The sequence below is a fragment of the Phalangium opilio genome, unplaced genomic scaffold (assembly GCF_054372755.1).
Source record: "Phalangium opilio isolate 3A_F unplaced genomic scaffold, DU_Popi_V2 ptg000090l_1, whole genome shotgun sequence".
NCBI lineage: Eukaryota > Metazoa > Arthropoda > Arachnida > Opiliones > Phalangiidae > Phalangium > Phalangium opilio.
In genome coordinates this window covers 717,172-741,292 of record NW_028324195.1, presented here as the reverse complement: position 1 = coordinate 741,292, position 24,121 = coordinate 717,172, and the positions used below count along the sequence as shown (strand labels likewise).

Here is a 24,121-nt window from a genome sequence, read left to right as displayed (position 1 = left end):
GCTAAATTACTTCTGCAAAACTCGTTTCCGTCCAGGATTTGAACCCGGGACCACTCACACCCGAAGCGAGTATCATACCCCTACACCAACGGACCATGTATGACCCTGAAACATGCTCATCCCCTAGGCCTACCTTGATGTTAGTTGCGTTTAAATAGTCACTAAATTACTTCTGGTAAAACTCGGGTACGTCCGGGACTTGAACCCTGGACCACTCACACCCTAAGCGAGTATCATACCCCTAGACCAACGGACGAAAAATGACAATAAAACATGCTCAGCTCGTAGGCCTACAATTTAACTAGTTGCATTTAAATAATCGCTAAATTACTTCTGGAAAAACTCGGGTACGTCCGGGACTTGAACCCGGGACCACTCACACCCTAAGCGAGTATCATACCCCTAGACCAACGGACGAAAAATGACAATAAAACATGCTTAGCTCGTAGGCCTACAATTTAACTAGTTGCATTTAAATAGTCGCTAAATTACTTCTGGAAAAACTCGGGTCCGTCCGGGACTTGAACCCGGGACCACTCACACCCTAAGCGAGTATCATACCCCTAGACCAACGGACGAAGTATGACAATGAAACTTGCTCAGCTCGAAGGCCTGCAATTTAATTAGTTGCATTTAAATAGACGCTAAATTACTTCTGCAAAACTCGTTTCCGTCCAGGATTTGAACCCGGGACCACTCACAAACGAAGCGAGTACCATACCCTTAGACCAACGGACGAAAAATGACAATAAAACATGCTCAGCTCGTAGGCCTACAATTTAACTAGTTGCATTTAAATAGTCGCTAAATTACTTCTGGAAAAACTCGGGTCCGTCCGGGATTTGAACCCGGGACCACTCACACCCTAAGCGAGTATCATACCCTTAGACCAACGGACGAAAAATGACAATGAAACATGCTCAGCTCGTAGGCCTACAATTTAATTAGGTGCATTTAAATAGTCGCTAAATTACATCTGCAAAATTCGGCTTCCTCCGGGATTTGAACCCGGGACCACTCGCACCCTAAGCGAGTATCGTACCCCTAGACCAACGGACCATGTGTGTTACATAACAACCCGCTCAACTTATAGGCCTAATCTGTAGTTAGTTGCATTTAAATAGTCACTAATTCACTTCTGCAAAAACTCGGGTCCGTGCGGGATTTGATCCCGGGACCACTCACGCCCGAAGCGAGTATCATACCCCTAGACCAACGGACGAAGTATGACAATAAAACATGCTCAGCTCGTAGGCCTGCAATTTAATTAGTTGCATTTAAATAGACGCTCAATTACCTCTGCAAAACTCGTTTCCGTCCAGGATTTGAACCCGGGACCACTCACACCCGAAGCGAGTATCATACCCGAAGCGAGTATCATACCCCTAGACCAACGGACCACGTGTGTAACTAAAACATGCTCAACTCATAGGCCTACCCTGTAGTTAGTTGCATTTAAATAGTCACTAATTGACTTCTGCAAAAACAAGCGAGTATCATACCCCTAGACCAACGGACCATGTATGACCCTGAAACATGCTCAGCTCGTAGGCCTGCAATGTAATTAGTTGCATTTAAATAGACTCTAAATTACTTCTGCAAAACTCGGTTCCGTCCAGGATTTGAACCCGGGACCACTCACACCCGAAGCGAGTATTATACCCCTAGACCAACGGACCATGTATGACCCTGAAACATGCTCATCCCCTAGGCCTACCTTGATGTTAGTTGCGTTTAAATAGTCACTAAATTACTTCTGGTAAAACTCGGGTCCGTCCGGGATTTGAACCCGGGACCACTCACACCCTAAGCGAGTACCATACCCTTAGACCAACGGACGAAAAATGACAATAAAACAAGCTCAGCTCGTAGGCCTACAATTTAACTAGTTGCATTTAAATAGTCGCTAAATTACTTCTGGAAAAACTCGGGTCCGTCCGGGACTTGAACCCGGGACCACTCACACCCTAAGCGAGTATCATACCCCTAGACCAACGGACGAAGTATGACAATGAAACATGCTCAGCTCGTAGGCCTGCAATTTAATTAGTTGCATTTAAATAGACGCTAAATTACTTCTGCAAAACTCGGTTCCGTCAAGGATTTGAACCCGGGACCACTCACACCCGAAGCGAGTATCATACCCCTACACCAACGGACCATATATGACCCTGAAACATGCTCATCCCCTAGGCCTACCTTGATGTTAGTTGCGTTTAAATAGTCACTAAATTACTTCTGGTAAAACTCGGGTCCGTCCGGGATTTGAACCCGGGACCACTCACACCCTAAGCGAGTACCATACCCTTAGACCAACGGACGAAAAATGACAATAAAACATGCTCAGCTCGTAGGCCTATAATTTAACTAGTTGCATTTAAATAGTCGCTAAATTACTTCTGGAAAAACTCGGGTCCGTCCGGGATTTGATCCCGGGACCACTCAAACCCGAAGCGAGTATCATACCCCTAGACCAACGGACGAAGTATGACAATGAAACATGCTCAGCTCGTAGGCCTGCAATTTAATTAGTTGCATTTAAATAGACGCTAAATTACTTCTGCAAAACTCGTTTCCGTCCAGGATTTGAACCCGGGACCACTCACACCCGAAGCGAGTATCATACCCCTACACCAACGGACCATGTATGACCCTGAAACATGCTCATCCCCTAGGCCTACCTTGATGTTAGTTGCGTTTAAATAGTCACTAAATTACTTCTGGTAAAACTCGGGTACGTCCGGGACTTGAACCCTGGACCACTCACACCCTAAGCGAGTATCATACCCCTAGACCAACGGACGAAAAATGACAATAAAACATGCTCAGCTCGTAGGCCTACAATTTAACTAGTTGCATTTAAATAGTCGCTAAATTACTTCTGGAAAAACTCGGGTACGTCCGGAACTTGAACCCGGGACCACTCACACCCTAAGCGAGTATCATACCCCTAGACCAACGGACGAAAAATGACAATAAAACATGCTTAGCTCGTAGGCCTACAATTTAACTAGTTGCATTTAAATAGTCGCTAATTTACTTCTGGAAAAACTCGGGTCCGTCCGGGACTTGAACCCGGGACCACTCACACCCTAAGCGAGTATCATACCCCTAGACCAACGGACGAAGTATGACAATGAAACATGCTCAGCTCGAAGGCCTGCAATTTAATTAGTTGCATTTAAATAGACGCTAAATTACTTCTGCAAAACTCGTTTCCGTCCAGGATTTGAACCCGGGACCACTCACACCCGAAGCGAGTACCATACCCTTAGACCAACGGACGAAAAATGACAATAAAACATGCTCAGCTCGTAGGCCTACAATTTAACTAGTTGCATTTAAATAGTCGCTAAATTACTTCTGGAAAAACTCGGGTCCGTCCGGGATTTGAACCCGGGACCACTCACACCCTAAGCGAGTATCATACCCTTAGACCAACGGACGAAAAATGACAATGAAACATGCTCAGCTCGTAGGCCTACAATTTAATTAGGTGCATTTAAATAGTCGCTAAATTACATCTGCAAAATTCGGCTTCCTCCGGGATTTGAACCCGGGACCACTCGCACCCTAAGCGAGTATCGTACCCCTAGACCAACGGACCATGTGTGTTACATAACAACCCGCTCAACTTATAGGCCTAATCTGTAGTTAGTTGCATTTAAATAGTCACTAATTCACTTCTGCAAAAACTCGGGTCCGTGCGGGATTTGATCCCGGGACCACTCACGCCCGAAGCGAGTATCATACCCCTAGACCAACGGACGAAGTATGACAATAAAACATGCTCAGCTCGTAGGCCTGCAATTTAATTAGTTGCATTTAAATAGACGCTCAATTACCTCTGCAAAACTCGTTTCCGTCCAGGATTTGAACCCGGGACCACTCACACCCGAAGCGAGTATCATACCCGAAGCGAGTATCATACCCCTAGACCAACGGACCACGTGTGTAACTAAAACATGCTCAACTCATAGGCCTACCCTGTAGTTAGTTGCATTTAAATAGTCACTAATTGACTTCTGCAAAAACAAGCGAGTATCATACCCCTAGACCAACGGACCATGTATGACCCTGAAACATGCTCAGCTCGTAGGCCTGCAATGTAATTAGTTGCATTTAAATAGACTCTAAATTACTTCTGCAAAACTCGGTTCCGTCCAGGATTTGAACCCGGGACCACTCACACCCGAAGCGAGTATCATACCCCTACACCAACGGACCATGTATGACCCTGAAACATGCTCATCCCCTAGGCCTACCTTGATGTTAGTTGCGTTTAAATAGTCACTAAATTACTTCTGGTAAAACTCGGGTCCGTCCGGGATTTGAACCCGGGACCACTCACACCCTAAGCGAGTACCATACCGTTAGACCAACGGACGAAAAATGACAATAAAACATGCTCAGCTCGTAGGCCTACAATTTAACTAGTTGCATTTAAATAGTCGCTAAATTACTTCTGGAAAAACTCGGGTCCGTCCGGAATTTGATCCCGGGACCACTCACGCCCGAAGCGAGTATCATACCCTTAGACCAACGGACGAAGTATGACACAGAAACATGCTCAGCTCGTAGGCCTACAATTTAATTAGGTGCATTTACATAGACGCTAAATTACTTCTGCAAAACTAGTTTCCGTCCAGGATTTGAACCCGGGACCACTCACACCCGAAGCGAGTATCATACCCCTAGACCAACGGACCATGTATGACCCTGAAACATGCTCAGCTCGTAGGCCTGCAATTTAATTAGTTGCATTTAAATAGACGCTAAATTACTTCTGCAAAACTCGGTTCCGTCAAGGATTTGAACCCGGGACCACTCACACCCGAAGCGAGTATCATACCCCTACACCAACGGACCATGTATGACCCTGAAACATGCTCATCCCCTAGGCCTACCTTGATGTTCGTTGCGTTTAAATAGTCACTAAATTACTTCTGGTAAAACTCGGGTCCGTCCGGGATTTGAACCCGGGACCACTCACACCCTAAGCGAGTACCATACCCTTAGACCAACGGACGAAAAATGACAATAAAACATGCTCAGCTCGTAGGCCTACAATTTAACTAGTTGCATTTAAATAGTCGCTAAATTACTTCTGGAAAAACTCGGGTCCGTCCGGGATTTGATCCCGGGACCACTCACGCCCGAAGCGAGTATCATACCCCTAGACCAACGGACGAAGTATGACAATGAAACATGCTCAGCTCGTAGGCCTGCAATTTAATTAGTTGCATTTAAATAGACGCTAAATTACTTCTGCAAAACTCGTTTCCGTCCAGGATTTGAACCCGGGACCACTCACACCCGAAGCGAGTACCATACCCTTAGACCAACGGACGAAAAATGACAATAAAACATGCTCAGCTCGTAGGCCTACAATTTAACTAGTTGCATATAAATAGTCGCTAAATTACTTCTGGAAAAACTCGGATCCGTCCGGGATTTGAACCCGGGACCACTCACACCGTAAGCGAGTATCATACCCTTAGACCAACGGACGAAGTATGACACAGAAACATGCTCAGCTCGTAGGCCTACAATTTAATTAGGTGCATTTAAATAGACGCTAAATTACTTCTGCAAAACTCGGTTCCGTCAAGAATTTGAACCCGGGACCACTCACACCCGAAGCGAGTATCATACCCCTACACCAACGGACCATGTATGACCCTGAAACATGCTCATCCCCTAGGCCTACCTTGATGTTAGTTGCGTTTAAATAGTCACTAAATTACTTCTGGTAAAACTCGGGTCCGTCCGGGATTTGAACCCGGGACCACTCACACCCTAAGCGAGTACCATACCCTTAGACCAACGGACGAAAAATGACAATAAAACATGCTCAGCTCGTAGGCCTACAATTTAACTAGTTGCATTTAAATAGTCGCTAAATTACTTCTGGAAAAACTCGGGTCCGTCCGGGACTTGAACCCGGGACCACTCACACCCTAAGCGAGTATCATACCCCTAGACCAACGGACGAAGTATGACAATGAAACATGCTCAGCTCGTAGGCCTGCAATTTAATTAGTTGCATTTAAATAGACGCTAAATTACTTCTGCAAAACTCGTTTCCGTCCAGGATTTGAACCCGGGACCACTCACACCCGAAGCGAGTACCATACCCTTAGACCAACGGACGAAAAATGACAATAAAACATGCTCAGCTCGTAGGCCTACAATTTAACTAGTTGCATTTAAATAGTCGCTAAATTACTTCTGGAAAAACTCGGATCCGTCCGGGATTTGAACCCGGGACCACTCACACCCTAAGCGAGTATCATACCCTTAGACCAACGGACGAAAAATGACAATGAAACATGCTCAGCTCGTAGGCCTACAATTTAATTAGGTGCATTTAAATAGTCGCTAAATTACATCTGCAAAATTCGGCTTCCTCCGGGATTTGAACCCGGGACCACTCGCACCCTAAGCGAGTATCGTACCCCTAGACCAACGGACCATGTGTGTTACATAACAACCCGCTCAACTTATAGGCCTAATCTGTAGTTAGTTGCATTTAAATAGTCACTAATTCACTTCTGCAAAAACTCGGGTCCGTGCGGGATTTGATCCCGGGACCACTCACGCCCGAAGCGAGTATCATACCCCTAGACCAACGGACGAAGTATGACAATAAAACATGCTCAGCTCGTAGGCCTGCAATTTAATTAGTTGCATTTAAATAGACGCTCAATTACCTCTGCAAAACTCGTTTCCGTCCAGGATTTGAACCCGGGACCACTCACACCCGAAGCGAGTATCATACCCGAAGCGAGTATCATACCCCTAGACCAACGGACCACGTGTGTAACTAAAACATGCTCAACTCATAGGCCTACCCTGTAGTTAGTTGCATTTAAATAGTCACTAATTGACTTCTGCAAAAACAAGCGAGTATCATACCCCTAGACCAACGGACCATGTATGACCCTGAAACATGCTCAGCTCGTAGGCCTGCAATGTAATTAGTTGCATTTAAATAGACTCTAAATTACTTCTGCAAAACTCGGTTCCGTCCAGGATTTGAACCCGGGACCACTCACACCCGAAGCGAGTATTATACCCCTAGACCAACGGAAGAAGTATGACAATGAAACATGCTCAGCTCGTAGGCCTGCAATTTAATTAGTTGCATTTAAATAGACGCTAAATTACTTCTGCAAAACTCGTTTCCGTCCAGGATTTGAACCCGGGACCACTCACACCCGAAGCGAGTATCATACCCCTACACCAACGGACCATGTATGACCCTGAAACATGCTCATCCCCTAGGCCTACCTTGATGTTAGTTGCGTTTAAATAGTCACTAAATTACTTCTGGTAAAACTCGGGTACGTCCGGGACTTGAACCCTGGACCACTCACACCCTAAGCGAGTATCATACCCCTAGACCAACGGACGAAAAATGACAATAAAACATGCTCAGCTCGTAGGCCTACAATTTAACTAGTTGCATTTAAATAGTCGCTAAATTACTTCTGGAAAAACTCGGGTACGTCCGGGACTTGAACCCGGGACCACTCACACCCTAAGCGAGTATCATACCCCTAGACCAACGGACGAAAAATGACAATAAAACATGCTTAGCTCGTAGGCCTACAATTTAACTAGTTGCATTTAAATAGTCGCTAAATTACTTCTGGAAAAACTCGGGTCCGTCCGGGACTTGAACCCGGGACCACTCACACCCTAAGCGAGTATCATACCCCTAGACCAACGGACGAAGTATGACAATGAAACATGCTCAGCTCGAAGGCCTGCAATTTAATTAGTTGCATTTAAATAGACGCTAAATTACTTCTGCAAAACTCGTTTCCGTCCAGGATTTGAACCCGGGACCACTCACACCCGAAGCGAGTACCATACCCTTAGACCAACGGACGAAAAATGACAATAAAACATGCTCAGCTCGTAGGCCTACAATTTAACTAGTTGCATTTAAATAGTCGCTAAATTACTTCTGGAAAAACTCGGGTCCGTCCGGGATTTGAACCCGGGACCACTCACACCCTAAGCGAGTATCATACCCTTAGACCAACGGACGAAAAATGACAATGAAACATGCTCAGCTCGTAGGCCTACAATTTAATTAGGTGCATTTAAATAGTCGCTAAATTACATCTGCAAAATTCGGCTTCCTCCGGGATTTGAACCCGGGACCACTCGCACCCTAAGCGAGTATCGTACCCCTAGACCAACGGACCATGTGTGTTACATAACAACCCGCTCAACTTATAGGCCTAATCTGTAGTTAGTTGCATTTAAATAATCACTAATTCACTTCTGCAAAAACTCGGGTCCGTGCGGGATTTGATCCCGGGACCACTCACGCCCGAAGCGAGTATCATACCCCTAGACCAACGGACGAAGTATGACAATAAAACATGCTCAGCTCGTAGGCCTGCAATTTAATTAGTTGCATTTAAATAGACGCTCAATTACCTCTGCAAAACTCGTTTCCGTCCAGGATTTGAACCCGGGACCACTCACACCCGAAGCGAGTATCATACCCGAAGCGAGTATCATACCCCTAGACCAACGGACCACGTGTGTAACTAAAACATGCTCAACTCATAGGCCTACCCTGTAGTTAGTTGCATTTAAATAGTCACTAATTGACTTCTGCAAAAACAAGCGAGTATCATACCCCTAGACCAACGGACCATGTATGACCCTGAAACATGCTCAGCTCGTAGGCCTGCAATGTAATTAGTTGCATTTAAATAGACTCTAAATTACTTCTGCAAAACTCGGTTCCGTCCAGGATTTGAACCCGGGACCACTCACACCCGAAGCGAGTATTATACCCCTAGACCAACGGACCATGTATGACCCTGAAACATGCTCATCCCCTAGGCCTACCTTGATGTTAGTTGCGTTTAAATAGTCACTAAATTACTTCTGGTAAAACTCGGGTCCGTCCGGGATTTGAACCCGGGACCACTCACACCCTAAGCGAGTACCATACCCTTAGACCAACGGACGAAAAATGACAATAAAACATGCTCAGCTCGTAGGCCTACAATTTAACTAGTTGCATTTAAATAGTCGCTAAATTACTTCTGGAAAAACTCGGGTTCGTCCGGGACTTGAACCCGGGACCACTCACACCCTAAGCGAGTATCATACCCCTAGACCAACGGACGAAGTATGACAATGAAACATGCTCAGCTCGTAGGCCTGCAATTTAATTAGTTGCATTTTAATAGACGCTAAATTACTTCTGCAAAACTCGGTTCCGTCAAGGATTTGAACCCGGGACCACTCACACCCGAAGCGAGTATCATACCCCTACACCAACGGACCATGTATGACCCTGAAACATGCTCATCCCCTAGGCCTACCTTGATGTTAGTTGCGTTTAAATAGTCACTAAATTACTTCTGGTAAAACTCGGGTCCGTCCGGGATTTGAACCCGGGACCACTCACACCCTAAGCGAGTACCATACCCTTAGACCAACGGACGAAAAATGACAATAAAACATGCTCAGCTCGTAGGCCTATAATTTAACTAGTTGCATTTAAATAGTCGCTAAATTACTTCTGGAAAAACTCGGGTCCGTCCGGGATTTGATCCCGGGACCACTCAAACCCGAAGCGAGTATCATACCCCTAGACCAACGGACGAAGTATGACAATGAAACATGCTCAGCTCGTAGGCCTGCAATTTAATTAGTTGCATTTAAATAGACGCTAAATTACTTCTGCAAAACTCGTTTCCGTCCAGGATTTGAACCCGGGACCACTCACACCCGAAGCGAGTATCATACCCCTACACCAACGGACCATGTATGACCCTGAAACATGCTCATCCCATAGGCCTACCTTGATGTTAGTTGCGTTTAAATAGTCACTAAATTACTTCTGGTAAAACTCGGGTACGTCCGGGACTTGAACCCTGGACCACTCACACCCTAAGCGAGTATCATACCCCTAGAACAACGGACGAAAAATGACAATAAAACATGCTCAGCTCGTAGGCCTACAATTTAACTAGTTGCATTTAAATAGTCGCTAAATTACTTCTGGAAAAACTCGGGTACGTCCGGGACTTGAACCCGGGACCACTCACACCCTAAGCGAGTATCATACCCCTAGACCAACGGACGAAAAATGACAATAAAACATGCTTAGCTCGTAGGCCTACAATTTAACTAGTTGCATTTAAATAGTCGCTAAATTACTTCTGGAAAAACTCGGGTCCGTCCGGGACTTGAACCCGGGACCACTCACACCCTAAGCGAGTATCATACCCCTAGACCAACGGACGAAGTATGACAATGAAACATGCTCAGCTCGAAGGCCTGCAATTTAATTAGTTGCATTTAAATAGACGCTAAATTACTTCTGCAAAACTCGTTTCCGTCCAGGATTTGAACCCGGGACCACTCACACCCGAAGCGAGTACCATACCCTTAGACCAACGGACGAAAAATGACAATAAAACATGCTCAGCTCGTAGGCCTACAATTTAACTAGTTGCATTTAAATAGTCGCTAAATTACTTCTGGAAAAACTCGGGTCCGTCCGGGATTTGAACCCGGGACCACTCACACCCTAAGCGAGTATCATACCCTTAGACCAACGGACGAAAAATGACAATGAAACATGCTCAGCTCGTAGGCCTACAATTTAATTAGGTGCATTTAAATAGTCGCTAAATTACATCTGCAAAATTCGGCTTCCTCCGGGATTTGAACCCGGGACCACTCGCACCCTAAGCGAGTATCGTACCCCTAGACCAACGGACCATGTGTGTTACATAACAACCCGCTCAACTGATAGGCCTAATCTGTAGTTAGTTGCATTTAAATAGTCACTAATTCACTTCTGCAAAAACTCGGGTCCGTGCGGGATTTGATCCCGGGACCACTCACGCCCGAAGCGAGTATCATACCCCTAGACCAACGGACGAAGTATGACAATAAAACATGCTCAGCTCGTAGGCCTGCAATTTAATTAGTTGCATTTAAATAGACGCTCAATTACCTCTGCAAAACTCGTTTCCGTCCAGGATTTGAACCCGGGACCACTCACACCCGAAGCGAGTATCATACCCCTAGACCAACGGACCACGTGTGTAACTAAAACATGCTCAACTCATAGGCCTACCCTGTAGTTAGTTGCATTTAAATAGTCACTAATTGACTTCTGCAAAAACAAGCGAGTATCATACCCCTAGACCAACGGACCATGTATGACCCTGAAACATGCTCAGCTCGTAGGCCTGCAATGTAATTAGTTGCATTTAAATAGACTCTAAATTACTTCTGCAAAACTCGGTTCCGTCCAGGATTTGAACCCGGGACCACTCACACCCGAAGCGAGTATTATACCCCTAGACCAACGGACCATGTATGACCCTGAAACATGCTCATCCCCTAGGCCTACCTTGATGTTAGTTGCGTTTAAATAGTCACTAAATTACATCTGGTAAAACTCGGGTCCGTCCGGGATTTGAACCCGGGACCACTCACACCCTAAGCGAGTACCATACCCTTAGACCAACGGACGAAAAATGACAATAAAACATGCTCAGCTCGTACGCCTACAATTTAACTAGTTGCATTTAAATAGTCGCTAAATTACTTCTGCAAAACTCGGTTCCGTCCAGGATTTGAACCCTTGAACACTCACACCCGAAGCGAGTATCATACCCCTAGACCAACGGACCACGTATGACCCTGAAACATGCTCAGCTCGTAGGCCTGCAATTGAATTAGTTGCATTTAAATAGACGCTAAATTACTTCTGCAAAACTCGGCTTCCTCCGGGATTTGAACCCGGGACCACTCGCACCCTAAGCGAGTATCGTACCCCTAGACCAACGGACCATGTGTGTTACATAACAACCCGCTCAACTTATAGGCCTACCCTGTAGTTAGTTGCATTTAAATAGTCACTAATTCACTTCTGCAAAAACTCGGGTCCGTGCGGGATTTGATCCCGGGACCACTCACGCCCGAAGCGAGTATCATACCCCTAGACCAACGGACGAAGTATGTCAATAAAACATGCTCAGCTCGTAGGCCTGCAATTGAATTAGTTGCATTTAAATAGACGCTAAATTACTTCTGCAAAACTCGGTTCCGTCAAGAATTTGAACCCGGGACCACTCACACCCGAAGCGAGTATCATACCCCTACACCAACGGACCATGTATGACCCTGAAACATGCTCATCCCCTAGGCCTACCTTGATGTTAGTTGCATTTAAATAGACGCTAAATTACTTCTGCAAAACTCGTTTCCGTCCAGGATTTGAACCCGGGACCACTCACACCCGAAGCGAGTACCATACCCTTAGACCAACGGACGAAAAATGACAATAAAACATGCTCAGCTCGTAGGCCTACAATTTAACTAGTTGCATTTAAATAGTCGCTAAATTACTTCTGCAAAACTCGGTTCCGTCAAGGATTTGAACCCGGGACCACTCACACCCGAAGCGAGTATCATACCCCTACACCAACGGACCATGTATGACCCTGAAACATGCTCATCCCCTAGGCCTACCTTGATGTTAGTTGCGTTTAAATAGTCACTAAATTACTTCTGGAAAAACTCGGGTCCGTCCGGGACTTGAACCCGGGACCACTCACACCCTAAGCGAGTATCATACCCCTAGACCAACGGACGAAGTATGACAATGAAACATGCTCAGCTCGTAGGCCTGCAATTTAATTAGTTGCATTTAAATAGACGCTAAATTACTTCTGCAAAACTCGTTTCCGTCCAGGATTTGAACCCGGGACCACTCACACCCGAAGTGAGTACCATACCCTAAGACCAACGGACGAAAAATGACAATAAAACATGCTCAGCTCGTAGGCCTACAATTTAACTAGTTGCATTTAAATAGTCGCTAAATTACTTCTGGAAAAACTCGGATCCGTCCGGGATTTGAACCCGGGACCACTCACACCGTAAGCGAGTATCATACCCTTAGACCAACGGACGAAGTATGACACAGAAACATGCTCAGCTCGTAGGCCTACAATTTAATTAGGTGCATTTAAATAGTCGCTAAATTACTTCTGGAAAAACTCGGGTCCGTCCGGGATTTGAACCCGGGACCACTCACACCCTAAGCGAGTATCATACCCTTAGACCAACGGACGAAAAATGACAATGAAACATGCTCAGCTCGTAGGCCTACAATTTAATTAGGTGCATTTAAATAGTCGCTAAATTACTTCTGGAAAAACTCGGGTCCGTCCGGGATTTGAACCCGGGACCACTCACACCCTAAGCGAGTATCATACCCTTAGACCAACGGACGAAAAATGACAATGAAACATGCTCAGCTCGTAGGCCTACAATTTAATTAGGTGCATTTAAATAGTCGCTAAATTACATCTGCAAAAGTCGGCTTCCTCCGGGATTTGAACCCGGGACCACTCGCACCCTAAGCGAGTATCGTACCCCTAGACCAACGGACATGTGTGTTACATAAAAACCCGCTCAACCTATAGGCCTACCCTGTAGTTAGTTGCATTTAAATAGTCACTAATTCACTTCTGCAAAAACTCGGGTCCGTGCGGGATTTGATCCCGGGACCACTCACGCCCGAAGTGAGTATCATACCCCTAGACCAACGGACGAAGTATGACAATAAAACATGCTCAGCTCGTAGGCCTGCAATTTAATTAGTTGCATTTAAATAGACGCTAAATTACTTCTGCAAAACTCGTTTCCGTCCAGGATTTGAACCCGGGACCACTCACACCCGAAGCGAGTATCATACCCCTAGACCAACGGACCACGTGTGTAACTAAAACATGCTCAACTCATAGGCCTACCCTGTAGTTAGTTGCATTTAAATAGTCACTAATTGACTTCTGCAAAAACAAGCGAGTATCATACCCCTAGACCAACGGACCATGTATGACCCTGAAACATGCTCAGCTCGTAGGCCTGCAATGTAATTAGTTGCATTTAAATAGACTCTAAATTTCTTCTGCAAAACTCGGTTCCGTCCAGGATTTGAACCCGGGACCACTCACACCCGAAGCGAGCATTATACCCCTAGACCAACGGACCATGTATGACCCTGAAACATGCTCATCCCCTAGGCCTACCTTGATGTTAGTCGCGTTTAAATAGTCACTAAATTACTTCTGGTAAAACTCGGGTCCGTCCGGGATTAGAACCCGGGACCACTCACACCCTAAGCGAGTACCATACCCTTAGACCAACGGACGAAAAATGACAATAAAACATGCTCAGCTCGTAGGCCTACAATTTAACTAGTTGCATTTAAATAGTCGCTAAATTACTTCTGGAAAAACTCGTGTCCGTCCTGGATTTGAACCCGGGACCACTCACACCCTAAGCGAGTATCATACCCTTAGACCAACGGACGAAGTATGACAATGAAACATGCTCAGCTCGTAGGCCTACAATTTAATTAGGTGCATTTAAATAGACGCTAAATTACTTCTGCAAAACTCGTTTCCGTCCAGGATTTGAACCCGGGACCACTCACACCCGAAGCGAGTACCATACCCTTAGACCAACGGACGAAAAATGACAATAAAACATGCTCAGCTCGTAGGCCTACAATTTAACTAGTTGCATTTAAAGAGTCGCTAAATTACTTCTGGAAAAACTCGGGTCCGTCCGGGATTTGAACCCGGGACCACTCACACCCTAAGCGAATATCATACCCCTAGACCAACGGACCATGTGTGTTACATAACAACCCGATCAACTTATAGGCCTACCCTGTAGTTAGTAGCATTTAAATAGTCACTAATTTACTTCTGCAAAAACTCGGGTCCGTCCGGGATTTGAACCCGGGACCACTCACACCCTCAGCGAGTATCATATCCTTAGACCAATGGACGAAGTATGACAATGAAACATGCTCAGCTCGTAGGCCTACAATTTAATTAGGTGCATTTAAATAGTCGCTAAATTACTTCTGCAAAACTCGGTTCCGTCCAGGATTTGAACCAGGGACCACTAACACCCGAAGCGAGTATCATACCCCTAGACCAACGGACCATGTATGACCCTGAAACATGCTCATCTCCTAGGCCTACCTTGATGTTAGTTGCGTTTAAATAGTCACTAATTTACTTCTGCAAAAACTCGGGTCCGTCCAGGATTTGAACCCAGGACCACTCACACCCGAAGCGAGTATCATACCCCTAGACCAACGGACCATGTAGAACCCTGAAACATGCTCATCCCCTAGGCCTACCTTGATGTTAGTTGCGTTTAAATAGTCACTAAATTACTTCTGGTAAAACTCGGGTCCGTCCGGGATTTGAACCCGGGACCACTCACACCCTAAGCGAGTACCATACCCTTAGACCAACGGACGAAAAATGACAATGAAACATGCTCAGCTCGTAGGCCTACAATTTAACTAGTTGCATTTAAATAGTTGCTAAATTACTTCTGGAAAAACTCGTGTCCGTCCGGGATTTGAACCCGGGACCACTCACACCCTAAGCGAGTATCATACCCTTAGACCAATGGACGAAGTATGACAATGAAACATGCTCAGCTCGTAGGCCTACAATTTAACTAGTTGCATTTAAAGAGTCGCTAAATTACTTCTGGAAAAACTCGGGTCCGTCCGGGATTTGAACCCGGGACCACTCACACCCTAAGCGAATATCATACCCCTAGACCAACGGACCATGTGTGTTACATAACAACCCGCTCAACTTATAGGCCTACCCTGTAGTTAGTAGCATTTAAAGAGTCACTAATTTACTTCTGCAAAAACTCGGGTCCGTCCGGGATTTGAACTCGGGACCACTCACACCCTCAGCGAGTATCATACCCTTAGACCAATGGACGCAGTATGACAATGAAACATGCTCAGCTCGTAGGCCTACAATTTAATTAGGTGCATTTAAATAGTCGCTAAATTACTTCTGCAAAACTCGGTTCCGTCCAGGATTTGAACCAGGGACCACTGACACCCGAAGCGAGTATCATACCCCTAGACCAACGGACCATGTATGACCCTGAAACATGCTCATCCCCTAGGCCTACTTTGATGTTAGTTGCGTTTAAATAGTCACTAATTTACTTCTGCAAAAACTCGGGTCCGTCCAGGATTTGAACCCGGGACCACTCACACCCGAAGCGAGTATCATACCCCTAGACCAACGGACCATGTAGAACCCTGAAACATGCTCATCCCCTAGGCCTACCTTGATGTTAGTTGCGTTTAAATAGTCACTAAATTACTTCTGGTAAAACTCGGGTCCGTCCGGGATTTGAACCCGGGACCACTCACACCCTAAGCGAGTACCATACGCTTAGACCAACGGACGAAAAATGACAATGAAACATGCTCAGCTCGTAGGCCTACAATTTAACTAGTTGCATTTAAATAGTTGCTAAATTACTTCTGGAAAAACTCGTGTCCGTCCGGGATTTGAACCCGGGACCACTCACACCCTAAGCGAGTATCATACCCTTAGACCAATGGACGAAGTATGACAATGAAACATGCTCAGCTCGTAGGCCTACAATTTAACTAGTTGCATTTAAAGAGTCGCTAAATTACTTCTGGAAAAACTCGGGTCCGTCCGGGATTTGAACCCGGGACCACTCACACCCTAAGCGAATATCATACCCCTAGACCAACGGACCATGTGTGTTACATAACAACCCGCTCAACTTATAGGCCTACCCTGTAGTTAGTAGCATTTAAATAGTCACTAATTTACTTCTGCAAAAACTCGGGTCCGTCCGGGATTTGAACCCGGGACCACTCACACCCTCAGCGAGTATCATACCCTTAGACCAATGGACGCAGTATGACAATGAAACATGCTCAGCTCGTAGGCCTACAATTTAATTAGGTGCATTTAAATAGTCGCTAAATTACTTCTGCAAAACTCGGTTCCGTCCAGGATTTGAACCAGGGACCACTGACACCCGAAGCGAGTATCATACCCCTAGACCAACGGACCATGTATGACCCTGAAACATGCTCATCCCCTAGGCCTACTTTGATGTTAGTTGCGTTTAAATAGTCACTAATTTACTTCTGTAAAAACTCGGGTCCGTCCAGGATTTGAACCCGGGACCACTCACACCCGAAGCGAGTATCATACCCCTAGACCAACGGACCATGTAGAACCCTGAAACATGCTCATCCCCTAGGCCTACCTTGATGTTAGTTGCGTTTAAATAGTCACTAAATTACTTCTGGTAAAATTCGGGTCCGTCCGGGATTTGAACCCGGGACCACTCACACCCTAAGCGAGTACCATACCCTTAGACCAACGGACGAAAAATGACAATAAAACATGCTCAGCTCGTAGGCCTACAATTTAACTAGTTGCATTTAAATAGTCGCTAAATTACTTCTGCAAAACTCGGTTCCGTCCAGGATTTGAACCCGGGACCACTCACACCCGAAGCGAGTATCATACCCCTAGACCAACGGACCATGTATGACCCTGAAACATGCTCAGCTCGAAGGCCTGCAATTTAATTAGTTGCATTTAAATAGTCGCTAAATTACTTCTGGAAAAACTCGTGTCCGTCCGGGATTTGAACCCGGGACCACTCACACCCTAAGCGAGTATCATACCCTTAGACCAACGGACGAAGTATGACAATGAAATATTCTCAGCTCGTAGGCCTACAATTTAATTAGGTGCATTTCAATAGACGCTAAATTACTTCTGCAAAAACTCGGGTCCGTCCGGGATTTGAACCCGGGACCACTCACACCCTAAGCGAGTATCATACCCTTAGACCAATGGACGAAGTATGACAATGAAACATGCTCAGCTCGTAGGCCTACAATTTAATTAGGTGCATTTAAATAGTCGCTAAATTACTTCTGCAAAACTCGGTTCCGTCCAGGATTTGAACCCGGGACCACTCACACCCGAAGCGAGTATCATACCCCTAGACCAACGGACCATGTGTGCTAAATAACAACCCGCTCAACTTATAGGCCTACCCTGTAGTTAGTTGCGTTTAAATAGTCACTAAATTACTTCTGGTAAAACTCGGGTCCGTCCGGGATTTGAACCCGGGACCACTCACACCCTAAGCGAGTACCATACGCTTAGACCAACGGACGAAAAATGACAATGAAACATGCTCAGCTCGTAGGCCTACAATTTAACTAGTTGCATTTAAATAGTTGCTAAATTACTTCTGGAAAAACTCGTGTCCGTCCGGGATTTGAACCCGGGACCACTCACACCCTAAGCGAGTATCATACCCTTAGACCAATGGACGAAGTATGACAATGAAACATGCTCAGCTCGTAGGCCTACAATTTAACTAGTTGCATTTAAAGAGTCGCTAAATTACTTCTGGAAAAACTCGGGTCCGTCCGGGATTTGAACCCGGGACCACTCACACCCTAAGCGAATATCATACCCCTAGACCAACGGACCATGTGTGTTACATAACAACCCGCTCAACTTATAGGCCTACCCTGTAGTTAGTAGCATTTAAATAGTCACTAATTTACTTCTGCAAAAACTCGGGTTCGTCCGGGATTTGAACCCGGGACAACTCACACCCTCAGCGAGTATCATACCCTTAGACCAATGGACGAAGTATGACAATGAAACATGCTCAGCTCGTAGGCCTACAATTTAATTAGGTGCATTTAAATAGTCGCTAAATTACTTCTGCAAAACTCGGTTCCGTCCAGGATTTGAACCAGGGACCACTCACACCCGAAGCGAGTATCATACCCCTAGACCAACGGACCATGTATGACCCTGAAACATGCTCATCCCCTAGGCCTACCTTGATGTTAGTTGCGTTTAAATAGTCACTAATTTACTTCTGCAAAAACTCGGGTCCGTCCAGGATTTGAACCCGGGACCACTCACACCCGAAGCGAGTATCATACCCCTAGACCAACGGACCATGTAGAACCCTGAAACATGCTCATCCCCTAGGCCTACCTTGATGTTAGTTGCGTTTAAATAGTCACTAAATTACTTCTGGTAAAACTCGGGTCCGTCCGGGATTTGAACCCGGGACCACTCACACCCTAAGCGAGTACCATACCCTTAGACCAACGGACGAAAAATGACAATAAAACATGCTCAGCTCGTAGGCCTACAATTTAACTAGTTGCATTTAAATAGTCGCTAAATTACTTCTGGAAAAACTCGTGTCCGTCCGGGATTTGAACCCGGGACCACTCACACCCTAAGCGAGTATCATACCCTTAGACCAACGGACGAAGTATGACAATGAAATATGCTCAGATCGTAGGCCTACAATTTAATTAGGTGCATTTAAATAGACGCTAAATTACTTCTGGAAAAACTCGGGTCCGTCCGGGATTTGAACCCGGGACCACTCACACCCTAAGCGAATATCATACCCCTAGACCAACGGACCATGTGTGTTACATAACAACCCGCTCAACTTATAGGCCTACCCTGTAGTTAGTAGCATTTAAATAGTCACTAATTTACTTCTGCAAAAACTCGGGTCCGTCCGGGATTTGAACCCGGGACCACTCACACCCGAAGCGAGTACCATACCCTTAGACCAACGGACGAAAAATGACAATGAAACATGCTCAGCTCGTAGGCCTACAATTTAACTAGTTGCATTTAAATAGTTGCTAAATTACTTCTGGAAAAACTCGTGTCCGTCCGGGATTTGAACCCGGGACCACTCACACCCTAAGCGAGTATCATACCCTTAGACCAATGGACGAAGTATGACAATGAAACATGCTCAGCTCGTAGGCCTACAATTTAATTAGGTGCATTTAAATAGTCGCTAAATTACTTCTGCAAAACTCGGTTCCGTCCAGGATTTGAACCCGGGACCACTCACACCCGAAGCGAGTATCATACCCCTAGACCAACGGACCATGCGTGCTAAATAACAACCCGCTCAACTTATAGGTCTACCCTGTAGTTAGTTGCATTTAAATAGTCACTAATTTACTTCTGCAAAAACTCGGGTCCGTCCGGGATTTGAACCCGGGACCACTCACACCCGAAGCGAGTATCATACCCCTAGACCAACGGACCACGTGTGTAACTAAAACATGCTCAACTCATAGGCCTACCCTGTAGTTAGTTGATTTAAAAAGTCACTAAATTACTTCTGCAAAACTCGGGTCCGTCCGTGATTTGAACCCGGGTCCACTCGCACCCTAAGCGAGCATCATACCCCTAGACCAACGGTCCATGTGTTTAACAGAAACATGCTCAACTGATAGGCCTACCCTGTAGTTCGTTGCGTTTAAATAGTCACTAATTTACTTCTGCAAAAACTCAGGGCCCGTCCGGGATTTGAACCCGGGACCACTCACACCCTAAGCGAGTATCATACCCCTAGACCAACGGACCATGTATGACCCTGAAACATGCTCATCCCGTAGGCCTACCTTGATGTTAGTTGCGTTCAAATAGTCACTTAATTTCCTCTGGTAAAACTCGGGTCCGTCCGGGATTTGAACCAAGGACCACTCACACCCAAGGCGAGTATCATACCCCTAGACCAACGGACCATGTGTGCTAAATAACAACCCGCTCAACTTATAGGCCTACCCTATAGTTAGTTGCATTTAAATAGTCACTAATTTACTTCTGCAAAAACTCGGGTCCGTCCGGGATTTGAACCCGGGACCACTCACACCCGAAGCGAGTATCATACCTTTAGACCAACGGACGAAGTATGACAATGAAACATGCTCAGCTCGTTGGCCTGCAATTTAATTAGTTGCATTTAAATAGACGCTAAATTACTTCTGCACAACTCGTTTCCGTCCAGGATTTGAACCCGGGACCACTCACACCCGAAGCGAGTATCATACCTCTAGACCAACGGACGAAAAATGACAATGAAACATGCTCAGCTCGTAGGCCTACAATTTAACTAGTTGCATTTAAATAGTCGCTAAATTACTTCTGGAAAAACTCGTGTCCGTCCGGGATTAGAACCCGGGACCACTCACACCCGAAGCGAGTATCATACCTTTAGACCAACGGACGAAGTATGACAATGAAACATGCTCAGCTCGTTGGCCTGCAATTTAATTAGTTGCATTTAAATAGTCGCTAAATTACTTCTGGAAAAACTCGGGTCCGTCCGGGATTTGAACCCGGGACCACTCACACCCTAAGCGAGTATCATACCCCTAGACCAACGGACCATGTATGACCCTGAAACATGCTCATCCCGTAGGCCTACCTTGATGTTAGTTGCATTTAAATAGTCACTGAATTACTTCTGGTAAAACTTGGGTCCGTCCGGGATTTGAACCCAGGACCACTCACACCCTAAGCGAGTACCATACCCTTAGACCAACGGACGAAAAATGACAATAAAACATGCTCAGCTCGTAGGCCTACAATTTAACTAGTTGCATTTAAATAGTCGCTAAATTACTTCTGGAAAAACTCGTGTCCGTCCGGGATTTGAACCCGGGACCACTCACACCCTAAGCGAGTATCATACCCTTAGACCAACGGACGAAGTATGACAATGAAATATGCTCAGATCGTAGGCCTACAATTTAATTAGGTGCATTTAAATAGACGCTAAATTACTTCTGGAAAAACTCGGGTCCGTCCGGGATTTGAACCCGGGACCACTCACACCCTAAGCGAATATCATACCCCTAGACCAACGGACCATGTGTGTTACATAACAACCCGCTCAACTTATAGGCCTACCCTGTAGTTAGTAGCATTTAAATAGTCACTAATTTACTTCTGCAAAAACTCGGGTCCGTCCGGGATTTGAACCCGGGACCACTCACACCCGAAGCGAGTACCATACCCTTAGACCAACGGACGAAGTATGACAATGAAACATGCTCAGCTCGTAGGCCTACAATTTAATTAGGTGCATTTAAATAGTCGCTAAATTACTTCTGCAAAACTCGGTTCCGTCCAGGATTTGAACCCGGGACCACTCACACCCGAAGCGAGTATCATACCCCTAGACCAACGGACCATGCGTGCTAAATAACAACCCGCTCAACTTATAGGTCTACCCTGTAGTTAGTTGCATTTAAATAGTCACTAATTTACTTCTGCAAAAACTCGGGTCCGTCCGGGATTTGAACCCGGGACCACTCACACCCGAAGCGAGTATCATACCCCTAGACCAACGGACCACGTGTGTAACTAAAACATGCTCAACTCATAGGCCTACCCTGTAGTTAGTTGATTTAAAAAGTCACTAAATTACTTCTGCAAAACTCGGGTCCGTCCGTGATTTGAACCCGGGTCCACTCGCACCCTAAGCGAGCATCATACCCCTAGACCAACGGTCCATGTGTTTAACAGAAACATGCTCAACTGATAGGCCTACCCTGTAGTTCGTTGCGTTTAAATAGTCACTAATTTACTTCTGCAAAAACTCAGGGCCCGTCCGGGATTTGAACCCGGGACCACTCACACCCTAAGCGAGTATCATACCCCTAGACCAACGGACCATGTATGACCCTGAAACATGCTCATCCCGTAGGCCTACCTTGATGTTAGTTGCGTTCAAATAGTCACTTAATTTCCTCTGGTAAAACTCGGGTCCGTCCGGGATTTGAACCAAGGACCACTCACACCCAAGGCGAGTATCATACCCCTAGACCAACGGACCATGTGTGCTAAATAACAACCCGCTCAACTTATAGGCCTACCCTATAGTTAGTTGCATTTAAATAGTCACTAATTTACTTCTGCAAAAACTCGGGTCCGTCCGGGATTTGAACCCGGGACCACTCACACCCGAAGCGAGTATCATACCTTTAGACCAACGGACGAAGTAAGACAATGAAACATGCTCAGCTCGTTGGCCTGCAATTTAATTAGTTGCATTTAAATAGACGCTAAATTACTTCTGCACAACTCGTTTCCGTCCAGGATTTGAACCCGGGACCACTCACACCCGAAGCGAGTATCATACCTCTAGACCAACGGACGAAAAATGACAATGAAACATGCTCAGCTCGTAGGCCTACAATTTAACTAGTTGCATTTAAATAGTCGCTAAATTACTTCTGGAAAAACTCGTGTCCGTCCGGGATTAGAACCCGGGACCACTCACACCCGAAGCGAGTATCATACCTTTAGACCAACGGACGAAGTATGACAATGAAACATGCTCAGCTCGTTGGCCTGCAATTTAATTAGTTGCATTTAAATAGTCGCTAAATTACTTCTGGAAAAACTCGGGTCCGTCCGGGATTTGAACCCGGGACCACTCACACCCTAAGCGAGTATCATACCCCTAGACCAACGGACCATGTATGACCCTGAAACATGCTCATCCCGTAGGCCTACCTTGATGTTAGTTGCATTTAAATAGTCACTGAATTACTTCTGGTAAAACTTGGGTCCGTCCGGGATTTGAACCCAGGACCACTCACACCCTAAGCGAGTATCATACCCTTACAAATGGTTAAAGAATTGAGATTATGGTTGACGGATTGATTCATTTTTTAAAATCTTAACTTTTGATTTTTGTTTAATTTTTTTATTTTGACCCCTTAAAAAGTGTGTGAAAATTTATGAACCAGATTGAATATTATGTTGAATATTAAAATTTGGATTAGAATCTATTTTGACTCTCAATTGACACATACCATCAAAACGCGGTCACTTTTGATTCAGAAATTTTATAAGCCCCTCGTTCCCGTTAAAAGGCCTAACTCTCCACAACTGACTGCATTCTAACATTTTGTCTAGCGTTAGCGAGGTTGAATCATAAGTGAAAAGAGGTAGGTGTTTGTCTTGCATCTTCCTAACCCCTCTAGTAAGACGTAGAACACCCCACCTTACCCCCATAAAATCTTAAAGAGCATAAAGAAAAGGCTTATAATTGATGCTGGCATTCCCGACGGCCATTTTCCAAGATGGCGGCGAAAGCTCGCGCCCTACAGCAAGGGACTTTTAGTATATTTTTTGTTGGGTCAAAAACAGCACATGTACCAATTTTCATCTTTATGTTCAAATGTTCTAGGTCTAGATTAAGTTTTTGGAAAAAGTGTAACATTGTTGCACCATTTCCAAAATATTACTAACCTAAGTCTAACTAAACGAATCAAAACCTAACCTAACCTGACCTAATAATATTTAGTTGAAATAATCAACTTAAACCTAACCAAAATATCAACCTAGTT

At 45.4% G+C, this 24,121-nt stretch overlaps 23 non-coding genes across 23 annotated transcripts; all 23 read right to left on the bottom strand.

The window, feature by feature from the left end:
• Positions 1-504: 504 nt before the first annotated feature.
• Positions 505-578, bottom strand: TRNAP-AGG (transfer RNA proline (anticodon AGG)). The gene has a single exon. It is a non-coding gene; the product is annotated as a tRNA-Pro (tRNA).
• A 1,349-nt stretch (positions 579-1,927) lies between these two features.
• TRNAP-AGG (transfer RNA proline (anticodon AGG)) lies at positions 1,928-2,001 on the bottom strand. The gene has a single exon. It is a non-coding gene; the product is annotated as a tRNA-Pro (tRNA).
• Positions 2,002-3,052: 1,051 nt separating this feature from the next.
• Positions 3,053-3,126, bottom strand: TRNAP-AGG (transfer RNA proline (anticodon AGG)). Its single transcript has one exon. It is a non-coding gene; the product is annotated as a tRNA-Pro (tRNA).
• Positions 3,127-5,920: 2,794 nt separating this feature from the next.
• TRNAP-AGG (transfer RNA proline (anticodon AGG)) lies at positions 5,921-5,994 on the bottom strand. Its single transcript has one exon. It is a non-coding gene; the product is annotated as a tRNA-Pro (tRNA).
• A 1,670-nt stretch (positions 5,995-7,664) lies between these two features.
• TRNAP-AGG (transfer RNA proline (anticodon AGG)) lies at positions 7,665-7,738 on the bottom strand. The gene has a single exon. It is a non-coding gene; the product is annotated as a tRNA-Pro (tRNA).
• Positions 7,739-10,212: 2,474 nt separating this feature from the next.
• On the bottom strand, positions 10,213-10,286 carry TRNAP-AGG (transfer RNA proline (anticodon AGG)). The gene has a single exon. It is a non-coding gene; the product is annotated as a tRNA-Pro (tRNA).
• A 2,294-nt stretch (positions 10,287-12,580) lies between these two features.
• Positions 12,581-12,654, bottom strand: TRNAP-AGG (transfer RNA proline (anticodon AGG)). Its single transcript has one exon. It is a non-coding gene; the product is annotated as a tRNA-Pro (tRNA).
• Positions 12,655-14,629: 1,975 nt separating this feature from the next.
• Positions 14,630-14,701, bottom strand: TRNAP-AGG (transfer RNA proline (anticodon AGG)). The gene has a single exon. It is a non-coding gene; the product is annotated as a tRNA-Pro (tRNA).
• A 412-nt stretch (positions 14,702-15,113) lies between these two features.
• TRNAP-CGG (transfer RNA proline (anticodon CGG)) lies at positions 15,114-15,185 on the bottom strand. The gene has a single exon. It is a non-coding gene; the product is annotated as a tRNA-Pro (tRNA).
• Positions 15,186-15,596: 411 nt separating this feature from the next.
• On the bottom strand, positions 15,597-15,668 carry TRNAP-AGG (transfer RNA proline (anticodon AGG)). The gene has a single exon. It is a non-coding gene; the product is annotated as a tRNA-Pro (tRNA).
• A 412-nt stretch (positions 15,669-16,080) lies between these two features.
• TRNAP-CGG (transfer RNA proline (anticodon CGG)) lies at positions 16,081-16,152 on the bottom strand. Its single transcript has one exon. It is a non-coding gene; the product is annotated as a tRNA-Pro (tRNA).
• A 411-nt stretch (positions 16,153-16,563) lies between these two features.
• Positions 16,564-16,635, bottom strand: TRNAP-AGG (transfer RNA proline (anticodon AGG)). The gene has a single exon. It is a non-coding gene; the product is annotated as a tRNA-Pro (tRNA).
• A 412-nt stretch (positions 16,636-17,047) lies between these two features.
• On the bottom strand, positions 17,048-17,119 carry TRNAP-CGG (transfer RNA proline (anticodon CGG)). Its single transcript has one exon. It is a non-coding gene; the product is annotated as a tRNA-Pro (tRNA).
• Positions 17,120-18,335: 1,216 nt separating this feature from the next.
• Positions 18,336-18,407, bottom strand: TRNAP-AGG (transfer RNA proline (anticodon AGG)). Its single transcript has one exon. It is a non-coding gene; the product is annotated as a tRNA-Pro (tRNA).
• Positions 18,408-18,819: 412 nt separating this feature from the next.
• Positions 18,820-18,891, bottom strand: TRNAP-CGG (transfer RNA proline (anticodon CGG)). Its single transcript has one exon. It is a non-coding gene; the product is annotated as a tRNA-Pro (tRNA).
• A 411-nt stretch (positions 18,892-19,302) lies between these two features.
• On the bottom strand, positions 19,303-19,374 carry TRNAP-AGG (transfer RNA proline (anticodon AGG)). Its single transcript has one exon. It is a non-coding gene; the product is annotated as a tRNA-Pro (tRNA).
• Positions 19,375-19,949: 575 nt separating this feature from the next.
• TRNAP-CGG (transfer RNA proline (anticodon CGG)) lies at positions 19,950-20,021 on the bottom strand. Its single transcript has one exon. It is a non-coding gene; the product is annotated as a tRNA-Pro (tRNA).
• Positions 20,022-20,270: 249 nt separating this feature from the next.
• On the bottom strand, positions 20,271-20,342 carry TRNAP-AGG (transfer RNA proline (anticodon AGG)). The gene has a single exon. It is a non-coding gene; the product is annotated as a tRNA-Pro (tRNA).
• Positions 20,343-21,076: 734 nt separating this feature from the next.
• Positions 21,077-21,148, bottom strand: TRNAP-AGG (transfer RNA proline (anticodon AGG)). The gene has a single exon. It is a non-coding gene; the product is annotated as a tRNA-Pro (tRNA).
• A 411-nt stretch (positions 21,149-21,559) lies between these two features.
• TRNAP-AGG (transfer RNA proline (anticodon AGG)) lies at positions 21,560-21,631 on the bottom strand. Its single transcript has one exon. It is a non-coding gene; the product is annotated as a tRNA-Pro (tRNA).
• Positions 21,632-22,045: 414 nt separating this feature from the next.
• TRNAP-CGG (transfer RNA proline (anticodon CGG)) lies at positions 22,046-22,117 on the bottom strand. The gene has a single exon. It is a non-coding gene; the product is annotated as a tRNA-Pro (tRNA).
• A 249-nt stretch (positions 22,118-22,366) lies between these two features.
• Positions 22,367-22,438, bottom strand: TRNAP-AGG (transfer RNA proline (anticodon AGG)). Its single transcript has one exon. It is a non-coding gene; the product is annotated as a tRNA-Pro (tRNA).
• A 734-nt stretch (positions 22,439-23,172) lies between these two features.
• TRNAP-AGG (transfer RNA proline (anticodon AGG)) lies at positions 23,173-23,244 on the bottom strand. The gene has a single exon. It is a non-coding gene; the product is annotated as a tRNA-Pro (tRNA).
• Positions 23,245-24,121: the final 877 nt, after the last annotated feature.